Below are 17,165 nucleotides of genomic sequence, written 5' to 3' on the forward strand. Positions count from 1 at the left end.
CCTACCAGATTTACTGCCTCTGAAGCCCCCAGCGATTGGAGCCTGCCACCGCTGTGGTGTCCAGATTTATGGTGTGCTGGTTACCACAGCAATGAATGGCAGCTCCTGCTAAGCCCCCCATGATGTCATTCAGTGGCGACCTCAGCTCCAGAGAGGGAGATGGCATGGTCCTAGAGCCTGGGAGCTCTTTGCAGGTAACTTTTAAATTCCTCTTCAGCTCACCACCTGTAGACAACATATGCTCATGGCCCCAACACTCAGGGTGTCCAGTGTCATAAGAGAATTTACCTCTATCCTTTCTGGACCTTCCAACCCCAGGAGAGGCTCAACCTGGGGGGGGGTTCGGTAGGTGGGTGTAGCTGGAATTCAGTCTGGTGGCCTGGCGACCAATGAAAAAAGAACACAAGGGGGAGGGGAGGACAGGGATTTATAACACTGGAAGAAGGTGGTCCTGAGGGTTAATGAGGACCAGTTAAGTGCTGACAGGAGGACAACCAGGACAATTCAGGTACACTTGGGCAGGGTTTTTAATGATCTCTAAAAGGGCTATTATGAGCTCAGTGTAAGTTTTTTTTGTAAAATATACAAAGCATGTCCAAGACAAACAAAGTTCATTAATCTAGTCTTTTATCAAAAATCCTCAGCTAGATAGAGGAAATTGGGAATAGGACATTGCCATTAATATAGCTCCTGGTTGACGTTTCATGTGTATAGAATAAAGTTAAGGAAATGGTTGTCATCCCATGACAACACTGTGAAGTAACCCTTCACTTATTGCACTGTGAGTTGGGATGCAGAATGAGTCAAAATTGCCTTGATACATAAAGCCTTAAAAATAGCAGTCATTTCACATGCATGAAAAAACATGGAGTCACTGATAACATGCATCATCCCAGGCTAAACCAGCTGTCAAAGTGGGACATCAATTACTGACAACTTCAAAACAAAGCAACAAGAGTGAGGAAATCATAATGCATTGCTGGGAATAAGAGAAAACTGAGGTTCAATGTCAGCCTGTTTAACAAAATGAACTGCAGACTGCAGCTCAATAGAACTGAACTGATCTATCTCTTTCTGTGAACACTACATCGAGACAATATGGATCCCAAAAAATAATATGTCAATAAACAGGATTGCTAAGAGAGATAAACACTACGTACAGCAGAAAGAAGTATAATAAGTAAGACAATTTAAAGGAGCAACATCAATGTTTTTTAACTAAATTTAAATTAATGTGCTATATTATTAATATAATAATAATTTGGATAGTTTCTCGTTCAAAGGTTTTTATTGAAAGATCAACATATGGTAACAAGTATAACGTATCAGTTAAAGATATTTTAGTAATTACATGTAAAATAAAGAAGCAGGTTACTGCATTGTATTAATATAACACACAGATAGTACAATTTATGTTAGATAAGTTCCCTTTTTATCAAAATTATACAGAGTTTTCAGACTGTTTCAATATTAGCTTATATTAATATTTCGAGGATCATTATCAGTTAAGAAAGAAAATGAGGTCTATCTGTATCTGAGTTCTTATGTGTGTAAAACATTTGAATAAATTATATGTATCAAACTACTGAGTGTGATATTTTAAATATATTCAATATCACTTGTTGCTGTTAGGTACCTTATGAAATCATAATAAGATAGAAATAAGAAAGAGAAGAAAAAAAGAAAGAAAGAAAATAAGAATAAGGAAAGGTGCGGGAGACAGAGGGTATAACGGGTGTTCCAGAGGCATAATCTATTCTTATAGTTTTATCATTGTTGAATATAAAAATGTTAGTTACCATGACTGGAGTATCTGGTGGTCAAAGTTTATAGGTAAACAATGTGTGATCCATGGTTTCCATAGACCTTCATATCCTTTCAGATTTTCTTTATCTAGGGCTTCCATTTTTGCATGCAACAATGACCGAATCATTCTATGTTTAGTAAGGGAGATTTCAATGCTTTAGTTATTGTCTGTTTCGTGGCCGTCATAAGTTGTATGAATAGCTTGAATTGTTTACGAGTCAAGTAATTAGGTTTTATATTTAAAACTGCAATTTCTGGATCTGGTATTATTGTTATTTCAAACATTTCTGGAGCGAGTAAAAAAATATTTTTCCAGAATTTCTTTATAATAGAACAATTACGCCACATGTGTTTATATGTTCCTTGTTCTGAACAGGTGCGAAAGCAGAGTCCTGAGTAATCGGGTGCGAATTTAGCCATTGGGGATGAGCCAAACACCTCCCCGATTCGGTTCGCACCAGAACCTTCGAACCAACCGAAAATTCGTACGAACTTTAGAAACCCATTAAAGTCTATGGGACTCGAACATTCAAAATCAAAAGTGCTCATTTTAAAGGCTAATATGCAAGTTATTGTCCTAAAAAGGGTTTGGGGACCCTGCTCCTGCCCCAGGGGACATGTATCGATGTAAAAAAAGTTTTAAAAACTGCAGTTTTTTCGGTAGCACTGATTTTAATGAGTGCTTAAAGTAAAAAAATAAAGTGAAATATTCCTTTAAATATCGTGCCTGGGGGTGTCTATAGTATGCCTGTGAAGTGGCATGTGTTTCCCGTGTTTAGAACAGTCCCTGCACAAAATGACATTTAACGGAAAAAAAGTCATTTAAAACTGCTTGCGGTTTTAATGTAATGTCTGGTTCTGGCAATACGGATGAAAATCATTGAGAAAAATGGCATGGGTAGCCACCCTGCCCATTACCAGCCCCTTTGGGTCTTGTACGGATATTAAGGGGAACCTCGTATCCAAATTAAAAAAAGAAAAGGTGTGGGGCCCCCAGGCCCTACAGTGGTGTGAAAAAGTGTTTGCCCCCTTCCTCATTTCCTGTTCCTTTGCATGTTTGTCACACTTAAGTGTTTCGGAACATCAAACCAATTTAAACAATAGTCAAGGACAACACAAGTAAACACAAAATGCAATTTGTAAATGAAGGTGTTTATTATTAAAGGTGAAAAAAAATCCAAGCCATCATGGCCATGTGTGAAAAAGTGATTGCCCCCTAAACCTAATAACTGGTTGGGCCACCCTTAGCAGCAACAACTGCAACCAAGCGTTTGCGATAACGTGCAATGAGGCTTTTACAGCGTCCTGGAGGAATTTTGGCCCACTCATCTTTGCAGAATTGTCCTAATTCAGTTACATTAGAGGGTTTTCGAGCATGAACGGCCTTTTTAAGGTCATACCACAACATCTCAATAGGATTCAGGTCAGGACTTTGGCTAGGCCACTCCAAAGTCTTCATTTTGTTTTTCTTCAGCCATTCGGTGGTGGACTTGCTGGTGTGTTTAGGATCATTGTCCTGCTGCAGAACCCAAGTTCGTTTCAGCTTGAGTACACGAACAGATGGTCGGACATTCTCCTTCAGGATCTCTTGGTAGACAGCAGAATTCATAGTTCCTTTTATCACGGCAAGTCTTCCAGGTCCTGAAGCAGCAAAACAGCCCCAGACCATCACACTACCACCACCATATTTTACTGTTGGTATAATGTTCTTTTTATGAAATGCAGTGTTCCTTCTACGCCAGATATACTTGGACACACACCTTCCAAAGAGTTCCACTTTTGTCTCATCGGTCCACAGAATGTTGTCCCAAAAGTCTTGGGGATCATCAAGATGTGTTGTGGAGAAATTGAGACGAGCTTTGATGTTCTTTTTGCTCAGCAGTGGTTTTCTCCTTGGAACTCTGCCATGCAGGCCATTTTTGCCCAGTCTTTTCCTGATGGTGGAGGCATGAACGCTGACCTTAACTGAGGCAAGTGAGGCCTGCAGTTCCTTGGACGTTGTTGTGGGGTCTTTTGTGACCTCTTGGATGAGTCGTCGCTGCGCTCTTGGGGTAATTTTGGGCGGCCGGCCACTCCTGGGAAGGTTCACCACTGTTCCATGTCTTCGCCATTTGTGGATAATGGCTCTCACTGTGGTTCGCTGGATTCCCAAAGCTTTGGAAATGGCTTTATAACCCTTTCCAGACTGATAGATCTCAATTACTTTCTTTCTCAATTGTTCCTGAATTTCTTTGGGTCACGGCATGATGTGTAGCTTTTAAGGATCTTCTGGTGGACCTTACTGTGTCAAGCAGCTCCTATTTAAGTGATGCCTTGATTGTGAACAAGTGTGGCAATAGTCAGGCCTGGGTGTGGCTATAGAAATTGAACTCAGGTGTGGACAACCACAGTTATAGTATGTTTTAACAAGGGGGGCAATCACTTTTTCACACAGGGCCATGATGGTTTGGATTTTTTTTCACCTTTAATAATAAACACCTTCATTTACAAATTGCATTTTGTGTTTACTTGTGTTGTCCTTGACTATTGTTTAAATTGGTTTGATGTTCCGAAACACTTAAGTGTGACAAACATGCAAAGGAACAGGAAATGAGGAAGGGGGCAAACACTTTTTCACACCACTGTATATACTCAGAAAAGCAGTATACAGGCGGTGCAAATAAGACAGGGACTGTGTAGGTTTGTTGTGTTAAGTAGAATCTGTTTGTAATTTTGAAGTGGTACATTTTTAAAGTGTAGCTCCAGTCAAAAAATCTATTTTTAAGCTTTTTGGAAAACATGGGAAGGGTTATCACCCCTGTATACATTTTTTTGCTGTCCGTCTTTTTTCATCTCCCTTTCTGTTGTCTCCTTCTGTTTGCAAGTAGGAGACGCTTGTAAGTTGGATGTTTGAAAGTAGGGGCCTGCATTATATGCTCTGCAGAAATTTGGGCCTAAGGTGTTGGTGTTGCCACAACACTGTAAGCCCTCAAAGTGACTCTTGGTGGAAGCTGGAACACCCTGCTGTGAACTATTATATCAAGAATTGTAATTACATGCCATTGTTGAACAGTGGTAGAAAAATTGGGCCTTTGGTGGTTGTGGTGGTAGTGGTGCTGGTGCCATGACACTGTAAGTCCTCACAGTTACTCTCGGTGGGCGCTGGAACGGGCCCTGCTGTGAAATATTATATCAAGAATTGTAATTACATGCACATGTTAAACAGGGGCTGAAAAATTGGGCCTTAGGCACTGGTGCCACAACACTGCAACGCCTCACAGAAACTCTAGTTGGAGAGGAGGTATGAGCCCTGCTGCAAAGTATTGCATCAAAAATTGTAATTACATGCCCCTGTTAAACAGGGGCTGAAAAATTGAGCCTTAGGCACTGGTGCTGGTGCCACTACACTGCAACCACTCACACATATTGTAGTTGGAGTGCAGGAATGAGCCCTGCTGCAAAGTATTGCATAAAAATTGTAATGACATGCCCTTGTTAAACAGGGGCTGAAAAATTGGGCCTTAGGCACTGGTGCTGGTGCCACGACACTGCAACCACTCACACATTTTGTAGTTGGAGTGCAGGAATGAGCCCTGCTGCAAAGTATTGCATCAAAAATTTTAATTAGACTCCCCTGTTAAACGGGGGCTTAAAAATTGGGCCTTAGCCACTGGTGGCGGCACCCAGAACCAAAAATGTTCTTCCAAGCTATCAGCGGGTTCATTCAGGAGGAAGAGGATAGTCAGTCAACATTACAGGACAGTCACTCAGCATCAGCATAGGCAGTCTTGAAGGGATGTGACATTTCAAAAAACATTATTAAGTTTCATCAGCTTCAGGTGCTTGGTAGCTGGTGGTGATCCAAGACTGATTAATCTTTTATGAAGGTCAGTCGATCAACCGAGTCAGTGGACAGGCGCACACTGTGATCGGTTACAAAGCAGCACTGAATGTGCATTCCGAAAGAACGCTGGATGCAGGACAGGCCAGTAGCTCAATTGCATACAGTGCAAGCTCTGGCCAGTGATCCATCCTCAAGACCCAGTAACCCAGAGGATTTTCAGTGAGAAAGGTGTTCAAGTCTGACCTTGCCCCTAGGTATTCCTGCACCATGTAAATCAGACGCTGGTGATGGTTGCTGGAACTGATCATACCTTGGGGCTGCGGACTATAAAATTGTTTGAATGCATCGGTCAGACGGCCACCTTCTCCACCGCTCCTTCTGTGACTGACCAAAGCCTCAGCAACACGTTGTCCAGGACAAGGAGTTTGTAACCTCCAAGTCTCTGGGAACGCATTGCATAGACCTTTCTGCAAGGCCTCCCGGAGATGTCTCATCCTCTGCTCCCTCTACGATGGCAAGATAAGGTCCGCAACCTTACCCTTGTACTGTGGATCAAGGAGAGTGGCCAGCCAGTAATGATCCCTCTCCTTAATCCGAAGAATACAAGGATCCTTCCACAGGCTTTGCAGGATCAGGGAGGCCATGCAGCATAGGTTAGCTGAGCCATTCGGTCCGGAGTCCTCTGGATCACTAAGGATGACATGATCCGCAGCCACCTCCTCCCGGCCACGTACAAGTCCATGGGTTTCTTGGGACTGTAAATCATCCCTAAAAGACTACTGATGCTGATGCTGAGTGCCAGGCTCCACCTCCAAGCTGATATGATCCTCCTCCTCTTTCTGTGTGCTCGGCAGCACAGCAGGAACACTGTCTGGATAAAGGGGGCCTTGAGAGGCAAGGGAGTCCTCCTCTTCCTGCCTCTGTGCTGCCTCAAGTGCCCTGTCCATTATTCCACGCAGCGTGTGCTCCAACAGGTGGACAAGAGGTACAGTGTCACTGATGCACGCACTGTCACTGCTCACCATCCTCGTGGCCTCCTCAAATGGTGACAGGACAATGCATGCATCCCTGATCATGGCCACTGGCGTGGGAAAAAAACTGAGCTCCCCTGACCTTGTCCTGGTGCCGTAGTTGCACAGGTACTCATTGATGGCTCTCTGCTGCATGTGCAGCCGCTGCAGCATGGCCAACGTTGAGTTCCACCTGGTGGGCATGTCACAGATAAGGCAGTTCTTGGGCAGGTTCAACTCCTTTTGGAGCTCAGCCAGCCGAGCACTGGCATTATATGACCGGCAGAAATGAACCCAGACTTTCCTGACCTGCCTCAGGACATCCTGTAAGCCTGGGTACCTGCCCAAGAACCGCTGAACCACCTAGTTAAACTTGTGAGCCACACAGGGCACATGGGTCAGTTGTCCTTGTCGGAGGGCGGAGAGGAGGTTGGTGCCATTTTCACAAACCACCATTACTGGCTTAAGCTGGCATGGCGTCAACCACCTCTCAGTCTGCCCCTGCAGAGCTGACAGAATATCTGCCCCAGTGTGGCTCCTGTCCCCCACGCACACCAGCTCAAGCCCAGCATGGCATCTTTTTGCCTGCGTACTTGCGTAGCCCCTTGAATGCCTACAGAGCACCGCTGGTTCTGAGGAAAAAGCACTGGAAGAGGCCATTGAGGAACAAGAAGAGGAGGGGGTGGAGGAGAGAGGTGTGTCACAACCAGTAGTAGCATTTTGGAGGTGTGGTGGTGGAACAACCTTCAACACTACTGCACCTTGTCCTGCATCCTTCCCAGCTGCCAGAAGAGTGACCCAATGGGCCATGGAAGATAGGTAACGTCCCTGTCCATGTCTGCTGGACCATGAGTCAGCGGTAATATGTACCTTACCGCTGACCGCCCTGTCCAGTGAGGCATGGACATTGCCTTCCACATGCCGGTAGGGAGCCAGAATCGCCTTCCGTGAGAAAAAGTGGCATTTGGGAACCTTCCACTGAGGAACCGCAGATTTCACAAACTCACAGAAGGGGGCTGAGTCTACCAACTAGCAGAAGTTGAAGTGCTAGCAATTTAGCAAAGCTAGCATTCAACCGCTGGGCATGTGGATGGCTGGAAGTGAACTTCTTTCGATGGTCCAGCAGCTGGGACAGGGAAATTTGCCTGGTACAATCGGATATCGGTGTACAAGCTGCATGGCAGGTCAACATATGTCTGGTCAAGCATGTGGTGTCCAAGCGGCTGATGTTTTGGCCACGCGAGATATGCTTGAGACATATGTTGCAAATAGCAGTGGTGCGTTCTAATGCACTCATCTCAAAAAAGGCCCACGCCATAGAACTTTTGGAATAATGCTCAGAGGCAGCGCCCTGCACAGATGGAGCTCTGCGGTGGGATTCAGTCGGTGTGCTGCCCTTAAGCTGGCCCACGGATGCCATCCTGCCTCATTGGAGATGTGCCTCCTCCTGCTCCTCTCTCCTATCAAGCACCCATGTGGAGTCAGTGACCTCATCATCCCCTCCCTCTTCATCACTGGAGAAAACCTGACAGTAGGGATGAGCTTTGAGTTCGAGTCGAACTCATGTTCTACTCGAACATTGCCTGTTCGCCTGTTCAGCGAACAGTGAACAATTTGGGCTGTTCGCAGCAAATTCGAAAAGCCGGAACACCCTATACAAGTCTATGGGAGAAATCTAAAGTGCTCATTTTAAAGGGTAATATGCAGATTACTGTCCTAAAAAGTGTTTGGGGACCCGGGTCCTGCCCCAGGGGACATGGATCAATGCAAAAAAAGTTTTAAAAACGGCCGTTTTTTCAGGAGCAGTGATTTTAATAATGATTAAAGTGAAACAATAAAAGTGTAATATTCCTTTAAATTTCGTAGCTGGGGGGTATCTATAGTATGCCTGTGAAGGGGCGCATGTTTCTGGTGCTCAGAACTGTCGCTGCACAAAGTGTCATTTGTGCAGGAAAAAAAGTCCTTTAAAATCACTTGCGGCTAAATTGTCGGGTCTCCGTAATACAGAGAACACTCAATGAGTGTTCTCTGTATTAGCCGACAATTCATTCATTCATTGATTTAAAAAAAAAAAAAAAAAAAGCGTGGGGGTTCCCCTAAATTCAATTACCAGGCCCTTCAGGTCTGACATGGATATTAAGGGGAACCCCGTGTCAAATAAAAAAAAAAATATTGACGTGGGGGTCCCCCCAAATATCCATACCAGACCCTTCAGGTCTGATATGGATATTAAGGGGAACCCCGCATCAAAGTTAAAAAAAATTGACGTGGGGGTCACCCTAAAAATCCATATCAGACCCTTTATCCGAGCACGCAACCTGGCAGGCCGCAGGAAAAGAGGGGGGGACGAGAGAGCGGCCCCCCCTCCCTCCTGAACCGTACCAGGCCACATACCCTCAACATTGGGAGGATGCTTTGGGGGTCTGTGACCCCTCAAAGCACCTTGTCCCCATGTTGATAAGGACAAGGGCCTCATCCTCACAACCCTGGCCGTTGGTTGTGAGGGTCTGCGGGCGGGGGGCTTATCAGAATCTGGAAGCCCCCTTTAACAAGGGGACCCCCAGATCCCGCCCCACCCCCTGTTTGAAATGGTAAGGGGGTACAAAAGTACCCCTACCATTTCACAAAGAAAGTGTCAAAATGGTTAAATAAGACAAACACACTTTTGAAAAATTCCTTTATTAAAAATGAAAAAAAAAAAAAAAAGATTCCAGCGGTGCTAATCCACTCTTGCTATCCAGCGACGGATCTCCGGGGTCCAGCGATGGATGATCATATCCAGCGACGGGGGAATCTCTCAGTCCAGCGATGTCCATACATCCTTCTTCTGTCTCCTCTCCGGAGACACTGCAGAGAGCACAGCGCTGACGTTTCTTATATTGGGAGGGCGGGGCCACCCGTCACCTGACCCCGCCCCTCTGACGCTGGAGAGGGAAGCCAGGGGTTCCCCAGTGACGTGTGGGTGACCCCGCCCCCTCTGATGTAACGGAAACCTGCGTTACATCAGAGGGGGCGGGGTCACCCACACGTCACTGGGGAACCCCTGGCTTCCCTCTGCAGCGTCAGAGGGGCGGGGTCAGGTGACGGGTGCTGTGCTCTCTGCAGTGTCTCCGGAGAGGAGACAGAAGAAGGATGTATGGACAGCGCTGGACTGAGAGATTCCCCCGTTGCTGGATATGATCATCCATCGCTGGACCCCGGAGATCCATCGCTGGATAGCAAGAGTGGATTAGCACCGCTGGAATCTTTTTTTTTTTTTTTTTCATTTTTAATAAAGGAATTTTTCAAAAGTGTGTTTGTCTTATTTAACCATTTTGACACTTTCTTTGTGAAATGGTAGGGGTACTTTTGTACCCCCTTACCATTTCAAACAGGGGGGGGGGCGGGATCTGGGGGTCCCCTTGTAAAAGGGGGCTTCCAGATTCTGATAAGCCCCCCGCCCGCAGACCCTCACAACCAACGGCCAGGGTTGTGAGGATGAGGCCCTTGTCCTTATCAACATGGGGACAAGGTGCTTTGAGGGGTCACAGACCCCCAAAGCATCCTCCCAATGTTGAGGGTATGTGGCCTGGTACGGTTCAGGAGGGAGGGGGGGGCGCTCTCTCGTCCCCCCCTCTTTTCCTGCGGCCTGCCAGGTTGCGTGCTCGGATAAAGGGTCTGATATGGATTTTTAGGGGGACCCCACATCAATTTTTTTTTTAAATTTGATGCGGGGTTCCCCTTAATATCCATATCAGACCTGAAGGGTCTGGTATGGATATTTGGGGGGACCCCCACGTCAAATTTTTTTTTCAATTTGACACGGGGTTCCCCTTAATATCCATGTCAGACCTGAAGGGCCTGGTAATTGAATTTAGGGGAACCCCCACGCTTTTTTTTTTTTTTTTTTTTTTTAATCAATGAATGAATGAATTGTCGGCTAATACAGAGAACACTCATTGAGTGTTCTCTGTATTACGGAGACCCGACAATTTAGCCGCAAGTGATTTTAAAAGACTTTTTTTCCTGCACAAATGACACTTTGTGCAGCGACAGTTCTAAGCACCAGAAACATGCGCCCCTTCACAGGCATACTATAGATACCCCCCAGCTACGAAATTTAAAGGAATATTACACTTTTATTGTTTCACTTTAATCATTATTAAAATCACTGCTCCTGAAAAAACGGCCGTTTTTAAAACTTTTTTTTGCATTGATCCATGTCCCCTGGGGCAGGACCCGGGTCCCCAAACACTTTTTAGGACAGTAACTTGCATATTACCCTTTAAAATGAGCACTTTAGATTGTGAACGTTCGAGTCCCATAGACTTTAATAGGGTTCTAAAGATCACACGAAGTTTAGGTCTGTTCGCAGGTTCTGGTGCGAACCGAACAGGGGGGTGTTCGGCTCATCCCTACCTGACAGTATGCTGCAGCTGGTGGAACATGACTGCCAGATTGCTGTCCTTCTTGAGCCTCCGCTCTCTCTGGGCTCATGCTACTGCCTTCCTCTAGCTGGGTATTAGGGATGAGCCGAACACCCCCCGGTTCGGTTTGCACCAGAACTTTCGAACGGACCCCACGTCCGTTACGAACGTTAGAACCCCATTGAAGTCTATGGGACTCGAACGTTCGAAATGGAAAGTGCTAATTTTAACGGCTAATATGCAAGATACTGTCCTAAAAAGGGTTTGGGGACCTGGCTCCTGCCCCAGGGGACATGGGTCAATGCCTAAAATGTTTTTAAAAATGGCCGTTTTTGCGGGAGCACTGATTTTACTGACGATTAAAGTGAAAAAAAAAAGTGAAATATTCCTTTAAATATGGTGCTTGGGGGGTGTCTGTAGTATGCCTGTGAAGTGCCACGTGTTTCCCGTGTTTAGAACAGTCCCTGCACAAAATGACATTAAACGGAAATAACACCATTTAAAACTGCTTGCGGTTTTAATGTTATATCTGGTTCCTGCAATATGGTTGAAAATCATTCAGAAAAATGGCATGGGTAGCCCTCCCTGCCCATTACCAGCCTATTTGGGTCTTGTACGCATATTAAGGGGAACCCTGTACCCATATTAAAAAAAGGAAATGCGTGTGGCCCTCAGGCCCTATATACTCAGAACAGCAGTATACAGGCGGTGCAAACAAGACAGGGACTGTGTAGGTTTGTTGTGTTAAGTTGAATCTGTTTGTAATTTTCAACTGGTACATTTTTAAAGTGTAGCTCCAGTCAAAAAAACTATTTTTAAGCTTTTTGGAAAACATAGGGAAGGGTTATCACCCCTGTATAATTTGTTTTGTCGTCCATCTTTTTTCATCTCACTTGCTGCTGTCTCCTTGCGTTTGCAAGTAGGAGATGTTTGTAAGTTGGATGTTTGAAAGTAGGGGCCTGCCCTATATGCTCTGCAGAAATGGCGGAACAAGGTGTTGGTTTTGCCACAACATTGTAAGCCCTCAAAGTGACTCTTGGTGGGCGCTGGAGCGCCCTGCTGTGAACGATTATATCAAGAATTGTAATTACATGCCATTGTTGAACAGTGGTAGAAAAATTGACCTTTGGTGGTTGTGGTGCTGGTGCCACAACACTATAAGTCCTCACCGTTACTTTGGGTGGGCACAGGAAGGGGCCCTCCTGTGAAATATTATATCAAGAATTGTAATTACATGTCCCTGTTAAACAGGGGCAGAAAAATTTGGCCTTAGGCACTGCTGCTGGTGCCACCACACTGCAACCTCTTCCATATACTCTAGTTTTTTTGCTGGAATTAGCCCTGCTGCAAAGCATTGCATCAAAAATTGTACTTAAACGCCCCTGTTAAACAGGGGCAGAAAAATTGGGCCTTAGGCACTGGTGCTGGTGCCACCACACTGCAACCTCTGCCATATACTCTAGTTTTATTGCAGGAATTAGCCCTGCTGCAAAGCATTGCATCAAAAATTGTAATTAAACGCCCCTGTTAAACAGGGGCAGAAAAATTGGGCCTTAGGCACTGGTGCTGGTGCCACCACACTGCAACCTCTGCCATATACTCTAGTTTTATTGCAGGAATTAGCCCTGCTGCAAAGCATTGCATCAAAAATTGTAATTAAACGCCCCTGTTAAACAGGGGCAGAAAAATTGGGCCTTAGGCACTGGTGCTGGTGCCACCACACTGCAACCTCTGCCATATACTCTAGTTTTATTGCAGGAATTAGCCCTGCTGCAAAGCATTGCATCAAAAATTGTAATTAAACGCCCCTGTTAAACAGGGGCAGAAAAATTGGGCCTTAGGCACTGGTGCTGGTGCCACCACACTGCAACCTCTGCCATATACTCTAGTTTTATTGCAGGAATTAGCCCTGCTGCAAAGCATTGCATCAAAAATTGTACTTAAACGCCCCTGTTAAACAGGGGCAGAAAAATTGGGCCTTAGGCACTGGTGCTGGTGCCACCACACTGCAACCTCTGCCATATACTCTAGTTTTATTGCAGGAATTAGCCCTGCTGCAAAGCATTGCAACAAAAATTGTAATTAAACGCCCCTGTTAAACAGGGGCAGAAAAATTGGGCCTTAGGCACTGGTGCTGGTGCCACCACACTGCAACCTCTGCCATATACTCTAGTTTTATTGCAGGAATTAGCCCTGCTGCAAAGCATTGCATCAAAAATTGTAATTAAACGCCCCTGTTAAACAGGGGCAGAAAAATTGGGCTGCTGGCATCACCCAGAACCAAAAATGTTCTTCCAACATATCAGCGGAGGAGGAAGAGGATAGACAATCAACATAACAGGACAGTCACTCAGCATCAGCATAGGCAGTCTTGAAGGGATGTGGTATTTTAAAAAAAATTATTCGGTTACATCAGCTTCAGGTGCTTGGTAGCTGTGGGTGATCCAAGACTGATTCATCTTGATGAAGGTCAGTCGATCAACTAATTCGGTAGACAGCCGCACCCTGTGATCGGTAACAAAGCCACCAGCAGCACTGAATGTGCATTCCGAAAGAACGCTGGATGCAGGACAGGCCAGTAGCTCAATTGCATACTGTGCAAGCTCTGGCCAGTGATCCATCCTCAAGACCCAGTAAGCCAGAGGATTTTCGGTGGGAAAGGTGTCCAAGTCTGACCTTGCCCCTAGGTATTCCTGCACCATGTAAATCAGACGCTGGCGATGTGTGCTGGAACCAATCGTACCTTGGGGCTGCGGACTAAAAAATTGTCTGAAAGCATCAGTCAGATGGCCACCTTCTCCACCGCTCCTTCTGACCGATGCCTCAGCAACACGTTGTCCAGGACCAGGAGTTTGTAACCTCCCAGTCTCTGGGAACGCGTTGCACAGAGCTTTCTGCAAAGCCTCCCGGAGATGTCTCATCCTCTGCTCCCTCTGCGATGGCAAGATAAGGTCGGCAACCTTACCCTTGTACCGTGGATCAAGGAGAGTGGCCAGCCAGTAATGGTCCCTCTCCTTGATCCGAAGAATACGAGGATCCTTCCGCAGGCTTTGCAGGATCAGGGAGGCCATGCAGCGTAGGTTAGCTGAGGCATTTGGTCTGGAGTCCTCTGGGTCACTAAGGACAACATGATCCGCAGCTACCTCCTCCCAGCCACGTACAAGTCCACGTGTTTCTTGGGACTGTAAATCATCCCTATAAGACTGCTGCTGCTGCTGCTGATGCTGAGTGCCAGCCTCCACCTCCATGCTGACACAATCATCCTCCTCCTCCTCTTCCTCATCCTCTTCCTGTGTGATGGGTGGCACAGCAGGAACACTGTCTGGATAAAGGGGGCCTTGAGAGGCAAGGAAGTCCTCCTCTTCCTGCCTCTGTTCTGCCTCAAGTGCCCTGTCCATTATTCCACGCAGCGTATGCTCCAAGAGGTGGACAAGAGGTACAGTGTCACTGATGCATGCACTGTCACTGCTCACCATCCTTGTGGCCTCCTCAAACGGTGACAGGACAGTGCATGCATCCCTGATCATGCCCCACTGGCGTGGTGAGAAAAAACCAAGCTCCCCTGACCCTGTCCTGGTGCCGTAGTCGCACAGGTACTCATTGATGGCCCTCTGCTGCGTGTGCAGCCGCTGCAGCATGGCCAATGTTGAGTTCCATCTGGTGGGCATGTCACATATAAGGCGGGTCTTTGGGCAGGTTCAACTCCTTTTGGAGCTCAGCCAGCCGAGCACAGGCATTAAATGATCGGCGGAAATGCACACAGACTTTCCTGGCCTGTCTGCAGGACATCCTGTAAGCCGGGGTACCTGCCCAAGAACCGCTGCACCACCAGGTTAAGGACGTGAGCTACACAGGGCACATAGGTCAGTTGTCCCTGTCGGAGGGCGGAGAGGAGGTTGGTGCCATTGTCACAAACCACCATTCCTGACTTAAGCTGGTGTGGCGTCAACCACCTCTCGGCCTGCCCCTGCAGAGCTGACAAAACATCCGCCCCAGTGTGGCTCCTGTCCCCCAAACAAACCAGCGCAAGCACGGCATGGCATCGTTTTGCCTGCGTACTTGCGTAGCCCCTGCAACGCCTACGGAGCACCGCTGGTTCTGAGGACAGAGCACTGGAAGAGGCCATGGAGGAAGAAGAAGAGGAGGGGGTGGAGGAGAGAGGTGTGTCACAACCAATAGTAGCATTTTGGAGGCGTGGTGGCGGAACAACCTCCAACACTACTGCACCTTGTCCTGCATCCTTCCCAGCAGCCAGAAGAGTGACCCAATGGGCCGTGAAAGACAGGTAACGTCCCTGTCCATGCCTGCTGGACCATGAGTCAGCGGTAATATGCACCTTACCGCTGACCGCCCTGTCCAGCGAGGCAAGGACATTGCCTTCCACATGCCGGTAGAGAGCCGGAATCGCCTTCCGTGAGAAAAAGTGGCGTTTGGGGACCTGCCACTGAGGAACCGCACATTGTACAAACTCACGGAAGGGGGCCGAGTCTACCAACTGAAAAGGCAGCAGTTGAAGTGCTAGCAATTTAGCCAAGCTAGCATTCAACCGCTGGGCATGTGGATGGCTGGGAGTAAACTTCTTCCGCCGGTCCAGCAGCTGGGGCAGGGACATTTGCCTGCTATAATCGGACGTGGGTGTACCGCTAGCAGAGTTCCCGGAAGCACTTGGCTGTGACACACCTAATTCTACACCTTCATTCCTCTCAGAGCAGGTTTCAGAGAGGACTGAAGGTCTAGTGGGGTTGGAGATGCCAGATGATGAGGAGCAAGGAGAGGTCCGCTTTGTTCTTTGGTGTGGGTCTTTGAGGTACGCTTGCCAACGAGCTGCATGGCAGGTCAACATATGTCTGGTCAAGCATGTGGTGCCCAAGCGGCTGATGTTTTGGCCACGTGAGATACGCTTGAGACATATGTTGCAAATAGCAGCGGTGCGATCTGATGCACTCGTCTCAAAAAAGGCCCACACCAAAGAACTTTTATAATAACGCGCAGAGGCAGCGCTCTGCACAGGCGGAGCTCTGCGGTGTGATTCAGTCGGTGTGCTGCCCCTAAGCTGGCCCCCGGAGGGCATCCTGCCTCGTTGGACATGTGCCTCCTCCTCCTCCTCCTCCTCCTCCTCCCTCCTTCCAGGCACCCACGTGGAGTCAGTGCCCTCATCATCCCCTCCCTCTTCATCGCTGTAGCAAACCTGGCAGTATGCTGCAGCTTGTGGAACATGGCTGCCAGATTGCTGTCCTTCTTGAGCATCCCCTCTCTCTGCACTCACGCTACTGCCTTCCTCTAGCTGAGTGTCATCATCAGAGCCCACCAAACACTGGGCATCCTCCTGGAGCATGTACCCAACACTGTGCTCAAAGAGTTCAGGAGACTCCTCAGGAGGACGTGGTGGGTCTAGGGAAGGAGTCACTGATGATGACATTGAGAGGAGGGAAGACGATGTGTTGGCAGCTGCTTTGCGACTACCCTGAGACTGGGTGAGAGAGGATGAGGAGGATGAAGAGGGCTTGGTCATCCACTCTACCAAGTCGTTGGCATGTTGCGGTTCAACATGTCCAGCTGCCGAAAAGAAGGACAAGCATGTCCCATGGCCACGTGCTGATGACAATGCACCGCGTCCACGACCAGCACTGTTGTCTCCAGACACAGAGCCTGCTTGCCCTCTTTTATCTGCTCGCGCCTGTCTGCCTCTCCTTGCTGGCCTTCCAGACATGGTAATGGCCTGAAGGGTGTTGGGTAAAACAGCAGTTGGGTAGTTTATATTGTGCTGGAGGCACACACAACTTCCAATAACTCCTGCAGATGGCAATTGGGCTCAAATAGAGAACAGCTATGTAGGTGGATTATAGCGGTATGTACTGGGTACAGAGCACGCAGACAGCACGCACTATCTCCTAACACTACTGACTGCAAGCTCTATTATTAACGATAGATCACTAGCTATATAGGTTAGGTGAATATCGCGGTGTATACTGCGGTCAGGGCACGCAGACAATAACCAGAAAATAGCAGAGATAAAGGGGTATATACAGATGTATACTGTGCTGTGCTGGAGGCACACACAACTTCCAATAACTCCTGCAGATGGCAATTGGGCTCAAATAGAGAACAGCTATGTAGGTG

This window comes from Lithobates pipiens, unplaced genomic scaffold (assembly GCF_037356315.1).
Source record: "Lithobates pipiens isolate NorthernLeopardFrog02 unplaced genomic scaffold, aLitPip1_a1.2 Scaffold_8, whole genome shotgun sequence".
In the NCBI taxonomy this organism is placed as follows: domain Eukaryota; kingdom Metazoa; phylum Chordata; class Amphibia; order Anura; family Ranidae; genus Lithobates; species Lithobates pipiens.